General features: G+C 45.1%; 1 protein-coding gene and 2 pseudogenes across 1 annotated transcript in view; 2 read left to right on the top strand and 1 right to left on the bottom strand.

Annotated features, from left to right (window-relative positions):
* The window catches only part of CEP192 (centrosomal protein 192), a 182,988-nt gene that overhangs the window by 24,166 nt on the left and 134,229 nt on the right, over positions 1-24,593 (bottom strand). The gene's annotated exons all lie outside the window — the stretch shown is intronic.
* On the top strand, positions 1,985-3,144 carry LOC101145203 (WD repeat-containing protein 89-like; annotated as a pseudogene).
* Positions 10,261-11,392, top strand: LOC101144827 (mRNA turnover protein 4 homolog; annotated as a pseudogene).

Below are 24,593 nucleotides of genomic sequence, written 5' to 3' on the forward strand. Positions count from 1 at the left end.
TTTTTGAAAAGATAAAATTGACAAACCTTTAGCTAGACTAAGAGAAAATGAAAGAAGACCCAAATAGATAAAATTAGAAACAAAAAAGGAAACATAACAACTAGGCCACAGAAATACAAAGAATCATTGGAGACTATTGTGAATAACTATATGCCAACAAATTGGAAAGCATAGAAGAAATGGATACATTCTTGGACACATTCACCCCATCAAGATTGAACCATGAAGAAATAGAAAACTTCAACAAACCGATAATGAGTAACAAAATTGAAGCCATAATAAAAAGGTTTCTGTTAAAAAAAGAAAGAAAGTGGCCGGGCGTGGTGGCTTACACCTGTAATCCCAGCACTTTGGGAGGCCAAGGTGCATGGATCATGAGGTCAGGAGATCAAGACCATCCTGGCTAACACAGTGAAACCCCATCTCTACTAAAAAAAATACAAAAAAAAAAAATAGCTGGGCGTGGTGGTGGGCACCTGTAGTCCCAGCTACTCAGGAGGCTGAGGCAAGACAATGGCGTGAACGCAGGAGGTGGAGTTTGCAGTGAGCCGAGATCGTGCCACTGCACTCCAGCCTGGGCGACACAGAAAGACTCTGTCTCAAAAAAAGAAAGAAAGAAAGAAAGAAAGCCCAGGATGTAATGGCTTCACTGTTGAATTCTACCAGACGTTTTACAAAGAACTAGAACCAATTCTACTCAAACCCCTAAAAAAAAATTGAAGTACAGGGAATACTTCCAAACTTGTTCTATGAAGCCAGCATTATTACCCTGATACCAAAACCAGACAAAGACATAACAAAAAAAGAAAATGGTAGGTCAGTATCACTGATTGAACGTAGAGGCAAAAAAAATCTTCAACAAAATACTAGCAAATTGAATTTAACAACACATTAAAATGATTATTCACCATAGTCAAATGGGATCTATCCCAGAGATGCAAGGATGGTTTACCATATGCAAATCAATAAATATGATACATCACATTAACAGAACCAAGAATAAAAACTATATGATCATCTCAACACATCCAGAAAAAGCATTCAATAAAACTCAGCAACCCTTTATGATAAAACCCATCATCAAACTGAGTATAAAAGGAACACACCTCAAAATAATATAGGCTATATATAACAATTCCACAGTTTATATGGTACTGAATAGGGAAAAATTGAAGGCCCTTCCTCTAACATATGGAACAAGTCAAAAAACACCTACTTTCAACTCTTTCTTTTTTTGAAGCAGAGTCTCGGTCTGTCACCCAGGCTGGAGTGTAGTGGTATGATCTTAGCTCACGGCAACCTCCACCTCCTGGGTTCAAGTGATTCTCATGCCTCAGCCTCCCAAGTAGCTGGGATTACAGGCATGCATCACTGTATCTTACTAATTTTTATATTTTTAGTAGAGATGGGGTTTCACCATGTTGCCCAGGCTGGTCTTGAACTCCTGGTCTCAAGCAATCTGTCCACCTCGGCCTCCCAGGGCGCTGGGATTACAGGAGTGAGCCTCTGCACCTGGCTACTTACACCATTTTTATTCAACATAATACTATAAGTCCTGGCCATAGCAATTAGGCAAGGGAAATAAAGGACATCAAAATTGGAAAGAAATAAGTCAAATTAGCATTTTTCACAGATGACACAATCTCACACTTAGAAAAATCTAAAGACTCCACCAAAAAACTGTTAGAACTGATAAACAAATTCAGTAAAGTTGCAGGATGCAAAATCAACATACGAAAATCAGTAGCAGTTACATATGCCAAAAGTAAACAATCTGAAAAAGAAATCAAGAAAGAAATCTGGGAGGCTGCATTTTCTCCAGTACTCATTGGGGGCCACCTGCTGAGGTATTTGGTTGTTATAAATAAAGTTGCGATGAACACGTGTACAAATGTTTGTGTGGACATAAGTTGTTATTTCTCTTGAGTAAATACCTAAAAGTGGGATTGCTGGACTTTTACTACCCTTGGATGCTACTGTTGATATGGAAAAGACTGAGGAACAGTTTACTAATCTGCACATTGTTAAACGTTCCTCAGGAACCAGAGCGTACACTTACCTTCTTGGCATAGATATATCGAAGACTGTGCAAGCAGGAAAAGAAAACTTGGTTGCTGTTTTATATTCTAATGGATCAATCAGAATATATGATAGAGAAAGACTGAATGTACTCTGAGAATTTAGTGGATATCCCGGACTTCTTAATGGAGTCAAATTTGCGAATTCCTGTGACAGTGTATATCCAGGATACACTGATGGCACTGTAAAATGTTGGGAAGCTCAAGTAGCCGGTGAAAAACCTGTCCAGCTCTTCAAAGATTACCCTTCCAATATTTTTATCCATTTTGATATTAACTGTAATGATCATATTATTTGTGCTGGTACAGAAAAGTTGATGATGATGCATGGTTGGTGTTTTGGGATGCAAGGATGAATTCTCAGGATTTATCTACAACTAAAGACCCGATTGGTGCATATTCAGAGACACATAGCAATGATGTCACTCAAGTACGTTTCCATCCCAGCAATCCCAACATGATAATCTCAGGTTCACTTGATGGCCTGGTAAATGTATTTGATATTAATGTTGATAATGAAGAGGGTGCACTGGTTACAACCTGTAACTCAATTTCATCAGTCAGCTGTATCAGTTGGTCTGGGAGAGGTTACAAACAGATTTACTGCGTGACACATGATGAAAGATTTTACTGGTGGGATCTTAATCATCTGGATGCTGATGAACCAATTACATGTTAGAACATCCAGGATGTCGGAGAAATGGTTAACGTGAAAGAAGATATTTTAGACTATTTGATTGGTGGCCTATATCATGAAAAGATGGAAACATTGCTTGTTATCCTTCCTTTGGATAACAAAGGAAGGATTCAGTTGATGAACATTAGGATTGGCCCATGTGACTAGCCTTCAGGGAGGGCATGCTGCTACAGTTCGTTCTTTCTGTTGGAATGTGCAGGATGATCCTTTGTTGACTGGAGGAGAAGATGCACAGTTATACTTTGGAAACCTGGAGCTATAGAGAAGGCCTTTATAAAGAAAGAGAGCATGAAAATGGCATCCTCTGCACACCAACAAGTACGAGTTAATAGTAATGATTCTTATAAAAGAAAGAAAAAGCAGTGTTAATACACTGGCACTTTGGTAGGTTTCATAGTTTCAAGTGATCATTCTTGTTTACTACCAATGGTAGACATGTTTAAAACTGTATGTAAAAACAAGCCAGTTAGCCAACAATCCTTGAAAAATGTCGAGAATGGTTTAATGCAGGTCTTCACATATTCTAAAAAATTTTAAAGCTACTAATTAAGTATAAAATCAGTACACTGAAAGTAAAATTTCTAATTTTAAAAATACATCTGTTAAGTTACTAAATGTTGGGTTTAAAGAAATGGCACTGATAAGGACTTTTTAGAAGTAGATACCTGGCAAAATTTAATAAAACAGGTGGTTGGCTGCATTTTTAAGCCCAATTTTTTATATTTTAAATTATCTTCATTGTGTATGAAACCAATCAGATAATATTCTTCATTCGAGGAGCATCTATATGCTTAATACACCTAATGTATTATGTTTGAGTATTTAAGTGTAAGTATTTTGATGACTCTAAATAGAATTAAACCTTTTTAGAAATAAAATGATAGGCATCTATCTAAAATGAGAAAAATATATTTAGTAAATATTTGCACCCTTAATATTGTTAGTAAGCAGTAAACAGGTGTTTTGCTGATGAAAAGGAAGTTATCTTGCTAAATTGAGACTCAAAGTGAAATATAAAAATGAATATATTTATAATAGGACTTGACTTGGAGAAATCCCTATTCTTCCTGTTGTCCAAAGCATGACTCTGAGGATAACCTGGACTACTCTCTTCCCTCTTCTCCTAACCAGTTACTCACCAAGTCCTATGCCATTTCATCTCCTAACATCTGTCAGCTACCCTTTTGCTTTTACCTCACCACTATTACCTTAGAGAAGACTTTCATTATTTCCCACCTAGATTACAGACTCCATCTCTAATCTGCTTCAGTTTATCCTTGCTACTTCTAGGCTAACCAAAAAAAATAGACCTGGTGGAGGTGGGGAAGTGGGGGGGAAGAAACAAAACCATCTGATGATGCCTCATCCTGCTCAAATTCTTCATACATTGATGTTTTGATGGAGCACTACGTAAACATTAAAAAATTATGCTTTTCAGAATCTTTAAAATATAAGTCAGTGCTATGTAGTAAATGGAAAAACTAGTTTGAAAGATTTCCTTGAGGAATTACATTCATAAAACAATTACATTCACAAAACATAAAACAGTATCAAAACAATAGGGCTTTTTTAAATTAAAAATATCAAAAATTCAAAAGTAATTAATAGTGTTGGAAGATGTGGGTGACAAAATATTCCTCAAAGTGACAGAAAGTGAGAGAAAAGATGAAAGCCACAGAATATAAATAGATGGACCTAAAACCAGACTAACAGTTTTAGAAAGTGGAAAAAAAAAAAGAAAAAAGAAATGGGAGCAGTGGGTTATTAGAAATAACATGAGTGGCTGATATGGTTTGTCTGTGTCTCCACCCAAATCTCATCTTTAATTGGAATCCCCATAATCCCCACCTGTCTATGGAGAGACCAGCTGGGAGGTGATTGGATCATGGGGGCACTTCCCCCATGCTGTTCTCATGATAGTGAGTGAGTTCTCATTAGATCTGATGGCTGTATAAAGGGCTCTCCCCCTTTGCTCCTCACTCTTTCTACTTCCTGCCACCTGGTAAAGAAGGTGCCTTGCTTCCCCTTTGCTTTCCCCCATCATTGTAAGTTTTGTGAGGCCTTCCCAGCCATGTTGAACTGTGATAATTAAACAATTAAACCTCTTTCCTTTATAAATTAAAAAAAGAAAGAAATCTCATTTACAATAGCTACAAAGAATATAAAATACCTAGAAATCAATTTAACCAAAGAAGTAAAAGATCTATACATGGAAAACTATTAAAAAACTGATGAGAGATTGAAGAGGACTCAAAAAATTGAAAAATATTCCATGCTCATGAATTGGAAGAACATTACTAAAATGCCAATACTATCCAAAGCCATTTACAGATTCAGTGTGAACCCTATCAGTGATATTCTTCACAGAAATAGAAAAAAAAATTCTAAAATGTATATGGAACCAAAAAAGTCCCTGAATCTCCAAAGCAATCCTGATCAAAAAGAGCAAAGCAGGAGGCATCACACTACCTGACTTCAGAGTAAATAGACAACCTATAGAATAGGACAAAATATTTGCGATCTATGCATCTGACAAGGGTCTAATATCCAGCATCTACAAATAGCTTAAACAAATTTACAAGAAAAAAAAACATTAAAAAGTGGGCAAAGTACATGAACAGACACTTTTCAAAAGAAGACATACATGCAGCCGACAAGTATATGAAAAAAAGTTCAATATCATTGATCATTAGAGAAATGCAAATCAAAACCACAATGAGATACCATCTTACACCAGTCAGAATGGCTATTATTAAAAAGTCAAAAAATTACAGATGCTGGTGAGGATGTGGAAAAAGGGAATGCTTATACACTGTTGGTGGGAGTGTAAATCAGTGCAACCATTGTGGAAAGCAGTATGGTGATGCCTCAAAGAGCTGAAAACAGAACTACCATTCAACCCAGCAATCTCACTACTGGGTATATACCCAAAAGAATATAAATTGTTCTGTCATAAAGTCACGTGCATGCATATGTTCACTGCAGCACTATTCAAAGTAGCTAAGACATGGAATCAACTTAAATGCCCATCAATGCTAGACTAGATAAAGAAAATGTGGTATATATACACCATGGAATACTATGTAGCCATAAAAAGGAATGAGATCATGTTCTTTGCAGGACCATGAATGGAGCTGGAGGACATTATCCTTAGCAAACTAATGCAGGAACAGAAAACCAAATACCGTATGTTCTCACTTATAAGTGGGAGCTAAGTGATGAGAACACTTGGACACAAAGAGGGGAACAACAGACACTGGGGCCTACCTGAAGGTGGATGGTGGGAGAAGAGAGAGGAGTAAAATAAGCAACTATTGGATAGTAGGCTTAGTACTGGGGTCATTAAATAATCTGTACAACAAACCCCCATGACATGAGTTTATGCATATAACAAACCTGCACATGTACTGCTGAACCTAAAATAAAAGTTTACAATAGAACATGGGCAAAAGATCTGAATGGACATTTCTCAAAAGAAGACATATGAATGGCAAACGGGTATATGAAAAAATGCTCTACATCACGAATTATCAGAGAAACGCAAATCAAAACTACAGATCTCACCCCAGTTAAAATGGCTTTTATCAAACAGACAGGCAATAACAGATGTTGGTATGTGAAGAAAGGGTAACCTTTGTACACTATTGGTGGGAAAGTAAATTAGTATAGCCACTATCGAGAATGGTATAGAGGTTCCTCAAAAACTACAAATAGAACTACTATATGCTCCAGCAATTCCACTACTGGGTATATGTCCAAAAGAAAGAAAATAAGATATTGAAAAGATATCTGCACTCTCATGTTAATTGCAGCATTAGTCACAATAGCCAAAATATGGAATCAACCTAAAGGCTCATCACTAAAAGAATTAATAAAGAAAATGCGTTATATAGCTTATTACATTTTATATAGTATTTATATTGTATTTTTATAATATAAAAAGAATAAAATATTGTCATTTGCAGCAACATGGATAGAACTAGAGGCAATTATATTAAGTGAAAAAGAAAGAAAGAAAAGAAAGAACTTTAATAACACCGTAGACCAACTAAGCCTAACAGACGCATACAAAACACTCCACCCAACAACAGCAGAATACACATTCTTCTCAAATGTACACAGATCACAGGTTATGCCACAAAAGAAATTCTTAACAAATTTAAGAAGATCGAAGTCATACAAAGCATCTTTCTAAACCACAATGGAATGAAACTAGAAACCAATAGTAGTAGGACAAGGAGAAAATTCCCAAATATGTGGAAATTAAACAACACACTCTGAACAACCAATGGGTCAAAGAAGAAACACAGAGGAAATTACAAAATATCTTGAGAAAAATGACAATAAAAACACAACATAACAAAAGTTATGAGAGTAACAAAAGCAGTACTAAGGAAGAAGTTTATAGCACAGAACATGTACATTAAGAAATAACAAAGATCTCAAATCAACAACCTAACTTTACACTTCAAGAAATTAGAAAAACAAAAGCAAACTAAAAACAAACTTAGCAGGGGGAAGAATATCATAAGCAGAAAGTGAAGAACGGCCGAGAGAGGAAGCAAGAAGGCAAAGCGGGGTGGTGCCAGGCTCTAGTTAACAACCAGCTCCCACAGGAGCTAATAGAGCAAGAACTCATTATTGCAAAAATGATACCAAGCCATTCATGAAGGATCTGCCCCCATCACCCAAACACTTTTCACTAGGCCCCGCCTCTCAACACTGCCACATTGAGGGTTAAATTTCAACATATTTGACGGGAACAAACAAACCATATCCAAACTATAGCAGTGCAGCTGCTATGGAAAACAGTATGGAGATTCCTCAAACAATTAAAAATGGAATTAACATACAATCCTTGAAACTTGAGGATAGTACACTAAGTGAAACAAGCCAGTCACAAAAAGAAAAATGCTAAATGTTAGTTTCATTTCTTTTGTCTTTATTTTTGTGGATTGCTTTTAAATTTTTTATTTAATATTCATTTATAATTATTATGGAAAATATTTACATGGTTCTAAAATCAAGTCTAAAACAAAGGAATCTAAATCAACAACAAAGGAAGGTACATTCCGATTAGTCTAACTTCCATCTGTTGTTTCCAATACACTGTTCCCTCCCTCATCCTAGAAATAACAATTTATATATAGAGAGATATATATATATGAGATGATTATTACTATTTTAGAAAGAGTATATTCCACAATAATTAAGACCATAGACTTTATAGTTATGAATTCCTTCATTTAGCAAGTATTTAGTTCACACCTATTATGTGCCAGACTTGTGTTAGACCCTGGAGATATAGTAATGGTCTATGTCATCATAAAACTTCTTTTTTAAAAACTGTGGACAAAAACATATAAATTTTACCATCTTAACCATTTCTAGGCACACAGTTCAGTAGTGTTCACTGTAAGTACCTTGTGTGCATCAGAGTTTTAGAAATTTTCATCTGGTAAAACTAAAACTCTAGACCCACTGAAGAAAAACTCTCCTTTCTCCCTTTTCCCAGACCCTGGCAACCATTACTTTACTTTGTTTTTAAAAGTTTGACTACTTTCAATACCTCATATAAATGGAATCCTGTAGCATTTTTCTTTTTGTAACTGGCTTATTTCACTTAATGAACTGTCCTCAAGGTTCGTCCATGACCGGATTTTCCTCTTTTTGAAGGTGGAATAATATTCTGTTGTACCTATGCACCACGTTTTGTTCATCCATCCATCCAACCATCCATTGGTGGACATTTAGGCGGCTTCTACCTCTTGACTTTTGTGAACAGTGCTGCTATGAATGTGAGTGTGCAGTTAGCTCTTCAAGGTCTGTGTTCAGTTCTTTTGGATATATACCCAGAATTAAGATTGCAGGATTGTATGTTAATTCCATTTTTAATTGTTCGAGGAATCTCCATACTGTTTTCCATAGCAGCTGCATTGCTATGGTTTGGATATGGTTTGTTCCTGTCAAATATCATGTTGAAATTTAACCCTCAATGTGGCAGTGTTGAGAGGCGGGGCCTAGTGAAAAGTGTTTGGGTGATGGGGGCAGATCCTTCATGAATGGCTTGGTATCATTTTTGCGATAATGAGTTCTTGCTCTGTTAGTTCCTGTGGGAGCTGGTTGTTAACTAGAACCTGCACCAACCCCCCCTTGCCCTCTTGCTTCCTCTCTCACCATGTGATCTCTGCACATGCTGACTGCTCTTCACCTTCTGCTATGAGTAGATGCAGCCTGAGGCCCTCACCAGATGCAGATGCCCAGCTTTGCACTTTCCCGCCATCCAGAATTGTGAATCGAATAAACCTTTTCTCTTTATAAATTACCCAACCTCAACCTCAGGTATTCCTTCATAGCCACACAAAATGGACTAAAACATTCACCAATTTTTTTCCCAGCAGCAATGCAGGTTTCCAATTTCTCCATATCCTCAGCAAAACTTGTTATTTTTTTTTTAGTTTTTTTTTATTTTTATTTTGTATAGTGATCATCCTAACGGGCATGAGGTGATATCCCACTGTGGTTTTGATTTGCATTTCCCTGGTGATTAATGATGATGTTGCACATCTTTTCATACGTTTGTGGGCCATTTGTATATCTTATTTGGAGAAATGTCTATTAAAGTCTTTTATCTAGTTTTTAATCAGCATGTTTGTTTTTTTGTTGTTGTTGAGTTGTAGGAGTTCTTTATAAATTCTGGATATTAACGTGTTATCAGATAAATGATTGGCAAATGTGTTCTTTCATTCTGTGGGTTGCCTTTTCACCATGTTGACTGTTTCCTTTGTCACACAGAAGTTTTTAAGTTTGACATAGTCCCATTTGTCTATTTTCTGTTTTGGTGTGATAGTCAAGAAATCAATGCCAATTCCAATGCCATAAAGCTTTTTCCCCTTTCCTTTCAGGGTTTTACAGTTTGGGATCTTACATTTAGGATTTTGTCCATTTTGAGGTAACTTTTGTATATGGTATAAGGTAAGAGCCCAAATTCATTCTTTTGCATGTGGATATCCTGTTTTCCCAACAACATTTGTTGAGGAGATTATATTTCTTCACTGTGTAGCCTTGTCAAAAATTATTTGACAATATATGTGAGGGTTTATTTCTGGACTCTATTCTGTCTTTATGCCAGTATCATACTGTTTTGATCACTATAGCTTTGCAATATGTTTTGAAATCAGAAGGTGTAAGGCCTCCAGTTTTTTTTTTTCCCTACAAGATTGCTTTGGCTATTTGGGGTCCTTTGAGATTTTGAGGATGGACCTGTAAGTAGAATCAGATGTCACTCCTTTGATCATGTCACATTTTATAGCAAAAGAGGGATCATAAAGGGTGGGTCTGACCTATTCAGATGAGCCCTTTGAAGCCTGGAGTTTGATGCACTCCGCTGGTCTGGAAGAAAACAAGCCCAGTCAGCTCTTCATATCCACAGTTCCACATGCATGGATTAAACCAACTACTTACCAAAAATACAGTATTTGTGGAATGCAGAACCCGCAGATCTGGAGAGTGGATGCTGCCTCTTCCTACCCACGGGTTCTGCAGGGCCGACTGCAGGTCAGGAGAACCTGCTGATTTTGCTATCTGCACAGGTCCCAGGACCCAGGACCAATCCCCCACAGATACCAACCAGGAAAGGACGCATCTATGTTGTGATCTGCTGAAGAAGCTGAGAAACCTCTAGGAGGAGACAGGGACTCCTGGCTGATGGCCAAGAAGGAATTGAATGCTGCCAAATACTGAATGAGTTTGGAAGAGGATTCCAAGCTGCAGATGAGAATGTACCTGACTGACACCTCGATTTCAGCCTCCTGAGACCATGAGCAGAGAATCCGCCAGGCAGTACTGGCTTCTGACCTACAGAACTCCCTAACCTTCTGACCTACAGAAGTCCCTAACCAAAACTGCCAAGAAAGGCTTGGAATTGAAACAACACCTGATAGAAGAGTTTCGGAAACATGTGGACACTGATAAGTACCTTTCCATCTCTCTGTGGCCAACACGTGGAACAGCAAGCTGAAGGACATCCGGAATGCCTGGAAGCACAGCCGGATGTTCTTTGGCAAAAACAAGGTGATGATGGCGGCCTTGGGTTGGAGCCCATTGGGTGAGTGCAAAGACAACCTGCACCAGGTCAGCAAAAGGTTGAGGGGTGAAGCGGATCTCCTGTTCACCAACCACAGGAAGGAGGAGGTGAATGAGTGGTTCACAGAATACACGGAAATGGACTACAGCTGAGCTGTAACAAAGCAGCTTTCACCGTGAGCCTGGACCCAGGGCCCCTGGAGCAGTTCCCCACCCCATGAAGCCACAGCTGAGGCAGCCGGGCCTGCCCACCACCTTTGAGAGAGGTGTGGTGACCCTGCTGTCCGACAATGAGGTGTGCAAGGAGGGCCACCTGCTGGCCCCGGAGCAGGCAGGTGTTCTGATGCTTTCTGGGTATGAGATGGCTGAATTTAAGGTGACCATCAAATACATGTGGGATGTACAGTCGGGAAGGGTCCAGCAGATGGGAGACGACCTGCCAGAGAGCGCGTCCAACTCAGCAGAAGAATCAGACTCAGACGATGATGACTGAAAGGGACTCAGGACTGAAGGTCTCCTGGAACCTTCTGGATCTCACTGGACCACACAGGACTACTGCCACCCCTCTAGAGAGAGCAGCTTTGGCTTTTGACAGGGAGTGATGGGCACTGACTGTTCCTGTAAAGAATAAAGCTTTGCAGGATGTCAAATAAAATTTTTTTAAAAATTACCAACGTTGTTCAGTTTTGCTTCATATATTATTCCCCTCCCAGCTTTTGTCTATTGCTTTGCTAGAGTATTTAAAGGAAATCCCAGAAGACAACACATCATTTTATCTGTATTTGATTCTTTGTATTCCACCAACATAAGGACATTTTATTTATTCATTCATTTATTTATTTATTTTGTTGAGACGGGGTCTCACTGTGACCCAGGCTGGAGTGCAATGGCCATCATGGCTCACTGCAGCCTCCTGAGTAGCTGGGACTACGGGCAGCACCACCATGCCTGGCTAGGTTTTAAAATTTTCTGTAGAGCTGAGGTCATGCTATGTTGCCCAGGCTGGTCTCAAACTCCCGGGCTCACATGATTCTCCCGCCTCAGCCTCCCAAAGTGCTGGGATTACAGGCATGAGCCACCACACTCAGCCAATAAATTTTTAAAAAATTATCATTATCACGCCCAACAAAATTAACGGTACTCCCTTAATAACTAACCCCTTTTCAGTTTTTCAATTTCTCTTGTCTCAAAGTGTCTTTTGCCAGGTGGCTTGTTCGAGTCAGGATTCAGACAAGGTCTTTGCGGTTGCTTCTGTTGTGTCTCCAAGTCCCTTTTGACCTGGACTCCCTCTTTGGTGACTTCCTGTCTGGTGCTGCAGTTCCTGCGTGCTGAGCACCTCTCCTTGCCCACTCAATCAGCGCCTGAGACAACACTCTGAAAACTGCACACACATACAGAGTCTAGGGGTTGGGGGGTGACCACGTCTTCTTTCTGCCTTGAAGATTAGACACCTGTGTGCTGGAGCAACCAGGATGACCACAAAGCAAGACGCACAGGCACCCACACCAGGGCAGGTGACGGCGGCTCAATGCATGGATTCACAGCCGGGCTGCACCCCAGTGCTTGGGCCCGCGGCTCTCCAGGGGCGCCACTTTCTGCCCCTGCCCCTGCCCCGCCAACTCCCACCAAACAACCAAAGGAGCACAACCAAAGGAGAACACGGCACTTCCAAAGAGCAGATCCTAATCCAGGGCAGCCTAGCCTTGCCTCCTGAGGTACAAGAGCAGGGATTCATGAGACCCCGATGATGTGGCGGCCAGCGATGGCCATCCTTTCTAGGACTCACGGGTCTGAGGCAGGAGAATAGGGTATGGAGGCAGAGAACCTAAGGCCGTTTCACGCGGACTTCCTAGAACTATATTGAAAGGAAAACTCTTAACTTTCCACGCCTAAGTAACAAAAGGACCAGAGGTTACTCTTTGCAAACCCCCCACCTTTTCTGTGGGGCCGAAGGGAAACTGGCTGTCCACAACCAATCAGACTGATTGCCGCCAGTCTTCCTTTGCATAGAAGTCCAACTTTGTAACTTTCACTTTAGCCTCTTAACGTTAGCTTTTTGCAACCAATCAGATGTTTGCGCAGGAGTGTGACCTTTGTAACTTCACTTCAGCCTCTGGTTGGCTGCTTTCCGCAACCAATCAGACCGATTATGGGCCACCACTTGATTTACATGAAGGGAGCACATGAGTGGCCAATGGGAAACCTCTAGCGGGTATTTGGACCGAGAAGATTGTATAAAGCAGGCCTTGAGCCTGCTCAGGCCGCTCCCACACTGTGGAGAGTACTTTCGTTTTCAATAAATCCCTGCTTTAGTTGCTTCCTTTTTTCCTTGCTTTGCAGCACGTTTTGTCCAATTCTTTGTTCAAAACGCCCACCTGGACAACTTGCAGTTAGGACCCTCAACCGGTAACACGACCCCTTCCCTTGTATGAGTTCATTTGATGTTCACCACCTACAAGGCCCCAGGGCTAATATGAGCTCTACTTTCAGATGAGGAAACTGAGGCACAGAGCGGTAAAGTACCATAAGTCTGGTGGACAGACCCTTAAACTCAGGCCGCCCTGCGGCGGCGCCTTTTACGCCAGAGCGGGGGTGCTGGGACATATATGAGCACCCTGGGGAAGCCCCCAGGAGAAACGCGAAGGACTGGCTTTAGGAGGAGAGAGACGGCAGAGGGTAGCGGGGAGAGGCAGAAAGCCAGGGGCGCAGCGGCGGAGCTCTGGCGCTGGAGCCAAGGTATAGAGGCAGCGGGGCTGCGGCGGGGACCAGCCTCCCCAGCCGGGTCTCCTCCCCACCTGCGCTTCTGTGCATCGGAAGTGGGCTCGCTCCGTTGCTCCCTTCCGCCTCCAACCCCTGAAAAGCAAGACGAGGCTGAGCTCGGAGCACCGAACTGCCTCCAGAGCGCCCGGCCGCCCCCACAGCTCGCACTCCCCAAGCCAGACGTTTCCTCCTGAGGTCCCCTCGCAGAGGGGTCGCCATTCCTGCTTTTGCCTGCGCCGCGAAAGCGGGCTGTTTTCGCCTCTGTCCGTCCCGCGTGGACTCGCCAGCAGCGCCGCCTCCCACCGCGACCGCAGCCTCGGCCCAGCCGCCACAGTTGTCTCGATCCGGATTTCTCTTAGGCTGGCGCCTCCTGGTGCTGTCTGGGAACCCCGCAGACGCGCGCCTCAGGACCCCTGAAACACGGGCCCGCGGGGACCCCCAGTTCTGCACCCGCAGTCACGAGGCCCCGCCAGGGTGGCGACGGTTCGCTTCTGCCCGGGCCTCCCCTGTGGCTCCGAGCGCGGAGGGGAAGGTGCGGGCACCCCACTCCTTGGGGGGACTGGACTCCGCACACACGCGCCGGGCCTCGCGCCCCGAAAGGAGGCTCTGGGGCCGCCCCGCTCCTCTGGGCATTTTCTGGCACCGAAAGTGCGGAGCGAGCCCCCCAGCCGAGCACGGCTGACTAGGTTTCCCTGGCACAGGCTGCAGGCTGCTTGCCCGGCGCTGACTCCTTTCCCAGCGACTCCGGAGGGGCGGCTGTCCTCTTGCTCGGAGCCGGCGTCCGCAGCAGCGCGCCCAGGCCCTCCGTGTGGCCCGCTCATTCCCGCGGCCGGCCGGGCCGACTCCGCCGACGGCCCATGCAGACGGCCTCAGGCCGGGCGATCTGGTATTCACAGCGCAAAATGGCATTTGAATATTCATTGTGCGCATGCAGCGTTTTCCAGAGAACACACAAAGATCTCTCACTACAATTATCTTGCTCCAGCTTTAAAATATTAGCTGTCACTTCTTTCACGGATCTTGTGAGAAAGTAAAGTCTTTTTTTCTTTAACTCTTTTTCCCTTGAACGCAATTACCACCTCATTCATGGCTCTTTGTGGCCACCTAATCTTGGGATTATGCCAGTGACATGACCACAAAGCAGCATGACTGACGTACCTGACAGCTCTGGCTGGTGACACAGCGGCCACAGTGAGAGGCAGCCTTTGTGGAATGAGTTCCACTGCCGCCCGCCTCGCAGGGAAGCCGGGCAGGAAGGTGTAGCCGAGAGCCGCCAAGGGACCATCCCCACCCGCGGGGATGCTTGCTTTTAACTTGAGGGCCCTGCGCACTGAGGAGCAAGGATGCCGGGGCACACCCACCTGATTCCCCCATTGATGCCCAACATAAAACGCCTGCACCCCCATTTGGTTTGTGACTGTACAGTAAAGCAACCAGGTCTGGGGACTTGGGTCCCACAGTGGAGGCCCTAGTTAGCCTTCCCCAGGCCCTCCCCACGACCGCCCTGCAAGCCCTGTGCAGCCACGCCAAGTGCAGGCACAACACAACACGTGCTGGCAGCAGATCCACTCAATTGTGCATGCACCGGGTCCCATGAAGACCCCACACTTTTGATTCCAGCTTAGAACATGGGAACTTACCTGGGATCAGCCATTCACAGGGCTTCACTAGCTTCTGGTGTGTTGGGTTGGCTATATTCTCTGACTTTCGTTCTCTCCTCCACCTTCTCTTTTCAGACCACAGAAATGATACATATTATTCAAAAATCAAACGTGACAGACATAACGTGAACAATAAACATCCTGCCATCCGCCTTCCCAAAGGCACCCTGCTTTCTCTGCCTGCAGATGTTCCCTGAAGTGTTCTTGGTGCACCTACATCCAACATGAGTAATTTTCCTTACAGAAAAGGATCACACTATACATACTGTTTACACCTTTTTAATTTTATTCTCTTGGTCATCTTTGCATGATTAACATATTTTAGTAACTGATCTTTAATCAGTTTTAGGGGTAGCCTCAGGCTTAGGCTCTGGAAGGGAACTGGCCCATCACCCTCCTTAGCACCCAAGAAAACAATGGCCTTCATCATGGTCTAAATAACTGGAAACATTTAAAACCTCTTAGGCGGCTTAAGATTGCTATTAAACTAACAGAAAGAGAGAAAAACATTTGTCGTGCAATACAGTAACCAGCAGCCACACCACCGAAAGTATCCAAGCAAGAGCGGGTGCTGGACAGCAGCCCTGAGCTAAAACCTGAGAGATGACAGGGTGCTGGCAGCCCTCGCTCGCTCTTGGTGCCTCCTCGGCCTCGGCGTCCACTCTGGCTGCGCTTGAGGAGCCCTTCAGCCCACCGCTGCACTGTTGGAGCCCCTCTCTGGGCTGGCCCAGGCCGGAGGCGGCTCCCTCTGCTTGTGTGGAGGTGTGGAGGGAGACGCGTGGGCGATACTGGGGCTGCGCGCTGCGCTCGTTGGCCAGCGCGAGTTCTGGGTGGGCGTGGGCTTGGCAGCCCTGCACTCGGAGCCACCGGCCTCGGGCAGTGAGGGGCTTAGCACCCAGGCCAGCAGCTGCAGAGGGTGCACCGGGTCCCCCAGCAGTGCTGGCCCGCCGGCACTGCGCTCGAATTCTCACGGGGCCTTAGCTGCCTCCTTGCAGGGCAGGACTCGGGACCTGCAGCCCCCCATGCCCGAGCCTCCCCCCTGCCGTGAGTTCCTGCGCAGCCGAGCCTCCCGGACGAGTGCCGCTCCCTGCTCTGTGGCGCCCTATCCCATCAACCGCCCAAGGGCTGAGGAGTGCGGGCACAGGGCGCCTGACTGGCGGGCAGTTCCACCTGCACCCCGCTGTGGGATCCACTAGGTGAAGCCAGCTGGGCTCCTGAGTCTAGTGGGGACTTGGAGAACCTTTATGTCTAGCTAAGGGATTGTAAATACACCAGTCAGCACTCTGTGTCTAGCTTAAAGTTTGTAAACACACCAATCAGCACCCTGTGTCTAGCTCAAGGTTTGTAAATGCACCAATCAGTGCTCTGTGGGGACTTGGAGAACTTTTGTGTCTAGCTCAGGGATTGTAAACACACCAATCAGCACCCTGTCAAAACGGACCAATCAGCTTTCTGTAAAACAGACCAATCAGCGCTCTGTAAAATGGACCAATCAGCAGGATGTGGGTGGGGCCAAATGAGGGAATAAAAGCAGGCTGCCCGAGCCAGTAGTGGCAACCCACTGAGGTCCCCTTCGAGGGTGTAGAAGCTTTGTTCTTTTGTTCTTTGTAATAAATCTTGGCTGCTGCTCACTGTTTTGGTGCACACTGCTTTTATGAGCTGTAACACTCACCATGAAGGTCTGCAGTTTCACTCCTGAGCCAGCGAGACAACAAACCCACCAAAAGAAAAAAATTCCGAACACATCCGAACAAACCCCGGACACACTGCCTTTAAGAACTGTAACACTCACCGCGGGATTCCAGGGCTTCATTCTTGAAGTCAGTGAGACCAAGAGCCCACCCATTCCAGACACAAAACGACCACAGAAATCTGTCCAGGTCTTTTTCTCACAGAGGACCTCCAAGGTGAGCAGCCCAGAAGGTAACTACATTGTTTTGCTTGCTCAGCCTACGTTGCCTCACGGTGTACACCAAATTAGAACACACTTCATGTGCAAAGCTGACATTCCTGTGTGAAGCTACCTGGCTATTCTGACAACTCACATGCTGTGCTGGTGAGAGAAAACTTCAGTTTTGTTTCTAATTGGAAATGAGTAACTGAAATTGTTCTCCCATATTTTCTTCTGGGACTCTTTGTTTTATTTCTACATGCGATTCACCTGGAAGATATTTTGGGCTAACCCATCTCTTTCTCACTGAAGTGTTGCCATTTACCATCTAAATTTCTGTGTATATTTGGGTCTTTCTGGATTCCATTCTGTTTCACTGATCTTTTCATAAGCCAGTCTCACCCAGGCTGCTTTAATTACTGTTAGGACTGGATGTGGCTCCACGAGTTTCCACTGAGAGAAGACCTGGGATTCCAGCAGGCAGAGGCTGACATACAAGCTTAGTTGTTGCCATGTTTGTTCGTAATAGCTTCCCTCCGGAATTAAACGCAACCACCAAACATGGCAGAAATGGACCACCAGCAGAAGATGACGCATGTGAAGCCTGAGGACTGGTCCCTTCCAGAGAGAAAGCCTAGGACGAGGTGGAGGCTCCCACCATTTCTCTGAGGGAGCACACATTTCCTCACCTTGATGTCAGCACCAGGAGGCTGACAGTGATATCCTGTGTGGTGTGCCCGGGAGAACCAGATGCCATCACTCTCCCTCTGCAGCGCATCCTGGCTGTCCTGTTAGCACCACCATGCCAACCTAAGAACCACTTTTCTACTTGAATCAACAACTTGTAGCTATCATTATTGGAATGGCATTAAATGTAGAAATTGGTTTAGGGAGAATTGACAGCTTTAGTTATTGTTATCTTCTACTTTAACACAAAATATGCGTTCCTCATAAGCTTCACAGTCCCAAGGTAAAATCGGGCTAATGGGTAAAGGAGAGTTTGGGGCTGACTACTCAAAATCTATGCAACTTTGTAACTAACACCAAGAAGAATTGGGCCAAAGCGGTAGCTCATGCTTGTAATCCCAGCACTTTGGGAGGCCAAGGTGGAAGGATTCCTTGAGCCCAGGAGTTTGAGACCAGCCTGGGCAACATAGCAAGACCCCTTCTCTACAAAAAATACAAAAATCAGCGAGGTGTGGTGGTGCACCCCTGTAGTCCCAGCTACTTGAGAGGCTGAGGAGGATGGATCACTTCAGCCCAGGAGTTCAAGGTCACAGTGAGCTATGATCGTGCTACTGCACTCCGGCCTGGGTCACAGAGTGAGATCCTGTCTCTCAAAAAAAAAAAAAAAAAAAAAAAGGAAAAATTGCCATACCAACCCTCATAAAATTCTGGCACAGTTAAAAAGACATGTAAAATCTTAATATAGATATATGCTAAATGTAGGGTGTTTCTGTTTTTGTTTTGTTTTGTTTTTTAAGATGGAGTCTCACTCTGTCTCCCAGGCTGGAGTGCAGTGGCACGATGTTGGCTCACTGCAAGCTCCACCTCCCAGGTTCACGCCATTCTCCCACCTGAGCCTCCCAAGTAGCTGGGGACTATAGGCGCCCAGCACCACACCCGGCTAATTTTGTTTTTGTATTTTTAGTAGAGACGGCATTTCACCGTGCTAGCCAGGATGGTCTCAATCTCCTGACCTCGTGATCCACCCCCCTTGGCCTTCCAAAGTTCTGGGATTACAGGTGTGAGTCCGGCCAGCTAAATGTAGGATTTAAACAAAGGACAGGCCATGCTCAGACCCAGTGACGGCAGGGATGGGCAGCTGGGCCACTATCCATGTCTGGGAGAGTTCCTAACAAGCTACTGAAACAGCGTGGGAGGCTGGGCACCTGCAGAGCTCCCCCTCCACTGGGGGAAATGCTGCCTGGACTGGTGCGGCCCCAGCCCCATCCCCACTCATGGGCGCTGTTCATGCTACGGAAGAAGGCCCCCGGTGCAGTCCGGTAAGTTACTCCTACTCAAGTCTCCGATGTGCTCCAGGGGAACCTGACAGTTTCCTTTGTATACACTTCACACATTTCTAAACTTATTTCTGCTGTTTTGTCTTACGCTGTTTTCTGGTCGTTCATTATTTCCTTATGTATAGGAAGACTATTGATTTGTTTATATCAATTAGGCACTGTCGCATTCCTAGGTACACATCTCTTACTGCTTATTTCCAGGAGGAATTCTCTTGGAATTCCCTATCAACAATGAAGGCAGCTGTGAATGACATGTTGACCTCCCTCTTTCAGATCTTTCGCAGCTCATCTCCTCCCGTCCTCCAGGGCCAGGTGGCCATCAGAGGCCCCTCCTGCCATGCAGTATGCAGCTGTGGTGAACAGTCCTGACCTGCTCCCGACTTCAGTTTTAAGCGTCTCTTCACTCACATGGTGTGCGTTTGGCTTGAAATACAAATGCACTGCTATGTTAAACTAGTGTCCACATCCTCTTGACATTTCCATTGCCTAAAGACACAGAGGCCTCCCTGGACAACGCATCCAGTTTCTCACAAGGTCTGAGCCCCGCCACACGCTGGTTCTGCTCTGGGCACCAAGGCTTTGGAGGTGACCACAGCCCTGGTCCCTACCTCACGGTACTTCTGGTTTAATCAGCAGAACAGATGCTCAACAGAGAATCGTCCAGCAGTTCCTCACTAGCGGGTGGGCCATCTTCCCTGAGGACCTGGCAGGCAGGAAGGAGACATCCTCCTGCTGGGGAAGATGTCCTGGTAGAAGACAGGAGGTGTTGGGGCCCAAGTCAGGAAGAAGCTGCCCCACTCCAGGGGTATGAGGGCGGATGTGACATGAGGAGCAAGTGAGGGGAAACGAGGCTGCAGAGACACAGGACGAGGGCGAGCAGGCTCCACCAGCAGAGCACATGGAGCTCTCCAGACACTTCCATAAAGACAGGGCCAGGGTGGCTGCTGAAGACCAACTTCCAAGACTGAAAATGTACATGTCCCACAGACAGAGGTGGCCTCTGCAAAACTGTGATACGGCAAGGCCTGGCCTCTGCACCCTCCCCAGATCTCCCAGCAGCCTTTCTGTCCACGTGGGACACATCCTGAGGACGCCCCTGGGAGTCTGCTCAGATGATGTGCGTTCCCCTCCCTGCCCTGCCTCAGCGTCTCGTGCACGGCAAGGCATAAATGACCGCCTCTCCTCACACTGATTCGACAGAAGGGCGATTTCATGGGGCAACCAAAACGTAAGCAGAATCTGGCTGCACCCAGTGGGGATGGGGCTGGGGGAGTCCTTCCCCCTCTGAAGTCATACCGGGAAGAGGGCTGCCTGGCCTGGCTCTCCATGCCAACATGCTCGCAGAACCTACCCGCCAGTGACATGTGCTCCTGTGCATCTTCTGGGTGGGTACAGGACACAGCAGGATGAGAACTGTCATGAACACACCAGGGAGGATTCTGGCTCCAACCGCGGCTTCACTTGCTCAACTCTACCTTCACTCAGTGCCACTCTCCAAAGCCCAAGGCCTTGGCTGTCAGCCTCCAGAGTCGGGTTCTCTTTTGAGGGGTGCTAGCATCCTCACTGCACCCCTCTCCCATCTTGACAAGCGAATCTCTTAAAGACCAGATGGGTCACGTTTACTTTCATTTCCATAATCTCCCTTACTGTTCCCCAAGTTCTGAATCCTTCTACTCCTTTACATTGGCATGTATTTAATTTACAGGATCTTTTACCAGTGTGCCTACGTTTACACCAAGGCATAAAATTAAAAATGTGGCCAGGCGCGATGGCTCACGCCTGTAATCCTAGCACGCTGGGTGGCTGAGGTGAGCGGATCATGAGGCCAGAATCCAGCCTGGCCAACATGGTGGAACCCTGTCTCTACTAAAAATACAAAAATTAGCCGGGCGTGATGGTGGGTGCCTGTAATCCCAGCTACTCGGGAGGCTGAGGCAGGAGAATCACTTGAAACCAGAAGGCGGAGATTGCAGTGAGCTGAGATCACACCATTGCACTCCAGCCTGGGCAACAAAAGCAAAACTCTGTCTCAAAAAAAAAAAAAAAAAAAAAAATAGTGAAAGTGAAACAAAAGATGGGAGTGTGTGTTTTATTAAAGGTTAAAAGAGTTTTTAATGAAAACATCAACAGTTGTTGGCTTGTCTCAATCTTTTATAAGCAACTATTTACCACCAAGGTGGCTGATTTCAAAGAGCTGGTTGTATCTGCAGTGATGTTTCTCTTTAATTAAACACCCGCTTTGTTAGTTATCTGATGCTGTGGAACGAATTTACACAGGCGCCAAGGCTTCAAACAACAAGCATGGATTTTCCAGCATCTGGGATCGGGAATCCGGGCACAGCTTAGCTGGGTCCTCTGTTGTGGGCTCTCAGGCTGCAGGTGTGGTGTCACCCGAAACGGGGTCTCATCTGAGGCCCGACTGAGGAAGGACCTACTTCCAAGTGCCTTCACTTGGTGCCAGCAGGATCCACTTCCTTCTGGCCTGCTGGGCTGGGAGCCTCAGTTCGCAGCTAGCTGCCAGTCAATTCCAGCCTCACTTGATTCCTTGCCATGTGGCCCTCCCTAGGATGACAGCTTGCTTTACTGAGGGTCTGGTAGCCAGGTAAGAGTTGGAATCTTTTGTGATGAGACCAGGCAGGTGAAATTTCCCTCAATGTGGAGGCCTTCTGTTGGCTGGAAACAAGGGGCTGGAGGGAAGGACTGCATAAGGCCACGTGGGGAACATGGTGGGCCCCCTTAGAAGCTGCCTAGGCATCCACCTATTTCTTACTCTAATAATCCTATTTACAAAGGAACTATTTTTAGAATGGCATTGCTCTGAACATTTTTATAGTTACCTGTTCATTCTCCTATCCATGCTCAGGTAATACAGGAAATAGTGTAAAAACACAAAACAAAGTCAACAAACTAATCCTTATTTAAAGAAAAATAAATTCGTATCAAATAATTTCCCCAAAAGTGGTCCTGTGGGATTTTTGGACCTAGAAGGAGGTGTGGAGCAAGGAGTCCTAAGTGTGTTTGGCAGTGACACCAGACAGGTGAACCGACAAGAAGCTGGGCCTGTGTTTGTGGGGTTCGCAAAGTGCCATTCTGAAATTCAATAAAAGCCAACTAGCAAACCCAAAAACTTGCATAAAAGTTAAAGAGTGAGTAAAATTTATCAGATGCCAAGTGAATCTGCTCTGAGAGTTTAGGAAGCATCAATATGAAACCCATACATCCTAACCGAGTTGGGTAGCAAAAACGTGCAGTGGCCTGGAAATGCACCTTTAAGAGAACTGACAAGTGGGTTTTCATTAATGAAAAAGACATATTAAAAAATGATCTAATTCAGGAAAAGGCTGGGAAAATAGTTTTTCTCTTTAGAGCAAGGCTTTCATCAACCTTCTATAAAATAATCTATCATGTTAAGTATCAAAATTTAAAAAATTAATACTGAATTGAAAAGGGGGAATGTTAGTTAAGAAAGAGAACAAGTTCACAGTTGTGAACTTGTGTAATTCTGCCCAGAAATCTGTCCCCCATAAAATCTATGTATTGCATATATAAAATCATCCCAGCCTTTACTGAAAACTAAAAACAGATGCCCTCTTACACGGTCTCGTTTCTGGACTCATTAAATCAGTAATGATGCACATTCGTCATCACTGAGCTCTACAGAACTTTTAAGTTTTGCCTGGAGAATGTCTTACCTGCTTGACAAGAGAAGCATCCTCACTCTTGTGGACTCCAGTAATCTCAGCTGGCAGGACACATTGATTTACAATCTTAGGGCTGCTTTACAACCAAACACAAACTTTTAAAAGCAGCCATATACTAATATTACATTTTCTGTACGCTAAGAACAGTTTCTACCATCTGTAACTGGGTACCTAAGTCAGAAAAAAACAAGGTTTGAATCCCAGCTCAAACTTTTTAACCGTGTGACTTTTGGTTAATTACTTAACCCCTCTGAGCCTTACTTTCTTTACATAATACAAGTATCAATTCCATGGGCCATACCAGCCCCAGCCCCAGCCTCCTATAAATCCGTCTGTCTGTCCACAGATGCCACTGTGGACGGACCACCATAGGAGGAAGGGCTCTGTCCCTCCTCTCCACTCTCAGGTCCCTCCATCATAAAAAGCCCACTCTATAAAGCTGTTGAGAATTAAGCACCACAGCAGACACAGAGCACTTAGGACACCGCTTGGCACATGGGAGGTACCAGTAAACATTTAGCTGTTACTACTAGGAAGTATGTCCTGGAGACGCGTAAGAAACTGGTAAGAAATCTTGGGGCAAGAGTGGAGGCTGTCCTGAGAAGACAGTGTTTACTGGGAGTGGGGAGAAACAGCTGGGCATCTGCAGCAGGGCGGTGAGCAGACAGCCTTCCAAAACAGGAGAGTGTGGCAAACGCACCGGAGCCACTGGGCGGTCAGTCACACTCCTGCAGACCACGCGAGGCTGTCCGGGTGCTGGGGATGTGGGTCAGCAGGGCCAGCCAGGTGTCCTGTCACGCAAAGCTCACATTCCACGGGAGGGAGAGCAAACAAGCAGGAACACATGCAGCAGACATGAGGGCCATATCACAATGGACAGTGTGATGTGCGGAGGAGGAGTTTGCCTTGGATGGGGCAGGAGAGCCTCTCTGAGAAGCGGAGCTGGCCACGCCAAAGCCTGGGGAAGAACCTGAGACATGAGCACCGAGCTGGCTTGGAAGAGCAGGGAGGCCACTCAGCTGGAGCTCAGGGAGGACGGCAGTGGCCGGGGTTGAGGACCTCTAGACCACAGGGAGGAATCTGGGCTTTATGCCACGTGCAAGCAACTATCCTCACATATGAGCAGTTACCTCTTTCAAAAGGTAACTCTGTCTTCTCTGGAGAGAAAGCTCTGGAGCTAAGAGCAAGCAGGTGGTCTGGTGAGGAGACGACTGCAGTGGCCTTAGAGATGACTGAGCGCAGGCTGCTGTGGCCACCGCTGAGACGGACGGATGAGGATTTGTTAGAGGCACAATTTAGAGGGAACAACATGAGGGCTTGAGGGTAAGGAAATTGGTTGGTACAATGAGGAAAGCAAGGCGACGCCCGTGAGGCAGGGAGGGAAATCAGAAGTTTGAGCCGCCTACATGATAATCAAATGGAAACATCTGGCTGGACCCATGAGTCAGGAGCTCAGAAGAGAGGTGGAGACTCAATACATCAATGTGGGAAGGGATGGGAAAGAACGGAGACAGATTTCCGATAGAAGCCTTGCTAAAGCCAAGCTTCTGCTGCAACCTTGCCTGGGCACTGCTCTTTCACGTTGGCAGCTGTCTTGAAGACAGCGTAGTCTGCATTTGCTTTAGGAGTGGCGACCGGTTGCACACATCATTTGTTCATATCCACGTGCTCTTAAAATGCCAAGCATCATGTTTCC

This window comes from Gorilla gorilla, chromosome 17 (genome assembly GCF_029281585.2).
Source record: "Gorilla gorilla gorilla isolate KB3781 chromosome 17, NHGRI_mGorGor1-v2.1_pri, whole genome shotgun sequence".
Taxonomy (NCBI): domain Eukaryota; kingdom Metazoa; phylum Chordata; class Mammalia; order Primates; family Hominidae; genus Gorilla; species Gorilla gorilla.